Source organism: Portunus trituberculatus, chromosome 50 (genome assembly GCF_017591435.1).
Source record: "Portunus trituberculatus isolate SZX2019 chromosome 50, ASM1759143v1, whole genome shotgun sequence".
NCBI lineage: Eukaryota > Metazoa > Arthropoda > Malacostraca > Decapoda > Portunidae > Portunus > Portunus trituberculatus.
The window spans coordinates 2,288,222-2,292,500 of NC_059304.1; the positions used below are offsets into that span (position 1 = coordinate 2,288,222).

General features: G+C 40.7%; 1 long non-coding RNA gene across 2 annotated transcripts in view; it reads right to left on the bottom strand.

Annotated features, from left to right (window-relative positions):
* Window positions 1–452: 452 nt before the first annotated feature.
* LOC123499545 overlaps window positions 453–4,279 on the bottom strand; it is a 45,731-nt gene continuing 41,904 nt past the window's right edge. For both annotated transcript variants that reach the window (XR_006673028.1, XR_006673029.1), the window contains exon 4: window positions 453–988. This is a non-coding gene — a long non-coding RNA (uncharacterized LOC123499545). The remainder of the gene's footprint in view (window positions 989–4,279) is intronic.

A 4,279-nucleotide genomic window follows, 5' to 3' on the forward strand; every position in this document is an offset into this window, starting at 1 on the left:
ATCACAATAAAACAATACGCACGCTTAGCAGTACACACACAGCAACCCTCTGACCTCAATACCGCCTCCACTAAACCTTCTCACTGCTAACCAATTTCTTGCCCCAACCTTCTACTTTCCTTCCCACGCTATTCCCGCCCCCTCATCCCGCACCTACCCGGGGGCTCTAGCTAATCTCGTCTCCAGTGCCTATAACGCAGAACGCCTTGGTGGGAATGGAAGGGAAAGAAGGGAGGAGGTAAGAGGATGAAGGAGGCAGAGGGAGGGCTGGGAGACTACCAATACCGAGAGAAATAAGGGCGATGAGTGGAAAGATGAGACGGGCGGTTGTGGTATTAAGGGTAAGTAAGCAGTGTAGGGTAGCTATAGGTGAAGTTTACTAGGAGGTGGGTGATGGGAGCAAATTGATGGAAAATATAAGGTACAGCAAAGGAGTACATAGTTAAAGAACAGTATTTCGAAATGTTTTAAGCATTCGCAAGACATTTTTTCATTTTGTTTTCTGTAGACCACAGTCAGGTTGTAGGTTTATCACATTAATAGGGCAAAATCCTTATGAACATAGAATCAGAAAGATGAAAACATTCCGGTAGCGTTCCAAAAAAATCTTACTAGAACATCACGACATTCATGGAACCATCCCTGAAATTAATAGCTTGCAGATTTTCACTCCAGCCTGTTAGAAATAGTCGAGGGAAGTAAGTGGTGGAGACATTTGGGAATGGTTCATTCAGGGTACTTGGGGAGAGCGGTACATGAGAGCGGCAACAAATGGTTGGTAGTTGAGAAGAGATGGATGAGGAGCCTAAATTATTAAGCCTAAAAGCGCCATTACAAGAAAAGGAATGTCCGTCCACACACCAGGGAAAAACACGTCAGTGCCCTTTGCGACGACCTGCTGCGTTGGACTAGTCGGCGGGAATGTTTACAAGACGTAGGGTCTAATAAGTCTCACGTGTTTACCTGTACTAATGAAGGTACGAGTTCACTGAAAAAAAATAATAAACAGTTTGAGAATCAAAATAATACCATAATAAAATCATATAATGTTACAGGGAGAAAATACCAGGCGTACTGCCATCAGCATGCAGACAGCTAACTTCACCACTCATTACGTATTGCTCTTCTGTAACCACCCAACATTTTTCTATACTCGTGCTAACAGAAAAGCTTTCCGCGCGTATACAAACTAATTAATATTTTCGTTGAAGCGTGAATGTTATGTAGACATGAGACACTCATCATGTACATACGTATTTCGTTCGTAAATACTCGAGAAAATAAATGTTTTTAGTTTATTTATTCTGGAACGTGATGCCACAGCCCCTTACTTCCTCTCACGGTCATGTACCAGAACTAATTACTTGCAAGTTTGAAGGACGAACAAGCTATTCACGGGAGCAGCCCTTTGATCAGATAAGAAGTTGCTGAGATGACCAGAATCAAACAGGAAGAATAAGATAGAGATGAGGGGAGGCAGTCAGTACTTGGAGTGGAATTGGAGATGTTGATTTTCCCTGATGAACATTCCTGGAAATCTTAGTAACTCTCAGAGCCTCTCCTTGAGGTGGTAAGGCAACTCTTAATACCATGTTATAATATCTAAATCCTGAGTCTATGCAACAATCTTCACCTCAACGCCTCTCTACACACACACACACACACACACACACACACACACACACACACCCAGAAAAGTACAGTAAGAAAGGACTAAAGAAACTTACGTATGAGCGGAATGTAATGTATTCCAACATAAATGGAGTGATATCGGGGACTTTAGAACTCAACGATTACTTGAGGGATAATAACCCAGATATTGTGGGTCTTACTGAAACAAAACTGAGAGAGGAGAAGACCTGATGATGGTTGGAGAAGGAAATATAATGTTTGGAAAAGAAATAGAGTAGGTAAGATGGGAGGAGGAGTGATGTTGCTGGTTAAAAAGATATAAAGGTGGATCAAGTGAAAGAAGGTATGGGAAAGGCAGAAGTGCTAAAGATCAGAGCAGAAACTAATGAAGGAAAAAGAGGCACTACATAGTGGTGTACGTACCACCTAAGACAAATGCATGGTCAGTACAGGAATATGAAGAAATGATAAGAGATACAGGAACATGTCTGGAAGAAATGTTGGGTGGCTGTGAACGAACTATAATGATGGGAGATTTTAATTGTAAAGAGGTGTGTTGGGAGGACTGGTCAATGGAAGGATCAGAGACAACATGGGAAATACACTATTGACACTGGCAATGGAAAATGTGTTAACTCAGTGGGTCAAAGAAGATACTAGGTTTGGAGGAGAGGAGCATCGTCAAGACTGGACTTGGTCTTTAGTACAGAGCCAATGGTCATTGAGGAGATGAGGGTGGAGTGCCCTTTAGCAAAGAGTGATCATGCAGTTTTGGAGTTCAAGGTGATAGATGAAGAGAAATCTAGAAGAAATGAAGAATATAAAGTGGGAAGATGGAATTATGCCAAGACAGATTTTGGAAACCTAAAGAAATTCTTTCAAGAGACAAATTGGATGAAATTCAAGAGTGCTAAGGAGCAAATGAAAAGTGGAAGGAATTTATAAAAATATACAAAGAAGGTGAGAAAAATTTGTACCAATAAGACAACATAGAGAAGTTGGAAAGCAGGACTGGTTTAACGATAGATGTGAAAAGGCTAGAACAAGAAAAGAGGATGCATGGAAGAGGTGGAGAAGGAAAAGACGGATTAAGCAGTGGGAAAGTTACAAAAGAGCAAGAAATGAATATGTGTTGATTAGAAGAGAAGAAAGAAAGAAACAAGAAAAGGATATAATTGATAAATGTAAAGACCAACCAAGGCTTTTTACAGACATGTGAACAACAACATCAAAAATAGAGAAAGTATTGAAAGTTTAGAAGTAAATGGAGTATGCAGTGAGGATCCCAGGAAATGGCAGAGGCTATGAATGGATGCTTTCGGAAGGTATTCACAAAGGAGACTGCTTTTGACAAACCACTGGTAATGGAACAGAAAGGGATTATGAAGGAGTTTCAAGTAACTGTGGAGGAGATCAAGAATATGATGGGGAGTTTAGAAGTGAGAAAAGCTGTGGGACCTGATGGGGTATCAGGATGGATTTTAAGAGAATGCAGGAGCAACTGGCAGAAAAAGTTTGTGAAGTAATTGATGCCTCATTAAGGGAAGGTGTAGTGCCCCAAGACTGGAAAAGAGCTAACATTGTCCCAATTTATAAATCAGGTAACAAGAGAGACCCATTGAACTATAGACCAGTGTCACTTACAAGTGTGGTAGCTAAGATGTGTGAGAGGGTGGTGAAGAATAGATGGACAGACTTCTTGGAGAAAAATGACATACTTTGTGAGTGTCAATTTGGTTTTAGAAAAGGGCGTTCATGCACGACAAACCTGATATGTTACTATTCGAGGGTGATAGATGTAATACAGGAAAGAGATGGTTGGGCTGATGGAATATATCTGGATTTAAAAAAGGCCTTTGATAAGGTACCACACCGGAGACTGATCTGGAAACTTGAAATGGTAGGAGGAGTGCATGGCAGTTTACTAAAATGGATGGAAGACTTTTGGTAGGAAGAGAAATGAGAACAATAATTAAGGACAGACCATCAGAATGGGGCTTGGTGGAGAGTGGAGTTCCACAGGGATCAGTGTTGGCACCAGTAATGTTTGGTCTACATAAATGACATGGTGGATGGGGTGTCCAGTTATGTGAGCCTATTTGCAGACGATGCAAAATTGTTAAGAAAAGTGAGATGTGACAAAGATTGCGAACTACTCCAGGAAGACTTGGACAGAATATGGAAATGGAGCTGTACATGGCAAATGGAGTTCAACACGACAAAATGCAAGAAAATAGAGTTTGGCAAGAGTGAAAGAAGAATCAGGAGTATGTACAAGATAGGAAATGAAGACATAAAACCAGTCATGAAGAAAAGACCTTGGGGTGACAATTACCAATGACCTATCGCCAGAGAGACATATAAACAAAATAATTGGAGAAGTATTGAACTTATTGAGGAACATAAGAGTGGCGTTCGTATATTTAGATGAAGAAATGATGAAGAAAATAATTACTGCAATGATAAGACCAAGGCTTGAATATGCAACAATACAGTGGGCTCCGAACTTAAAGAAACACATAAGGAAACTAGAGAAAGTACAGAGGGCTGCAACAAAATGGTGCCTGACTTAAGAGATTTGACTTATGAAGACAGACTGAACAGAATGCAACTTCCGACCCTGGAAAACAGAAGAGAAAGGGGAGAC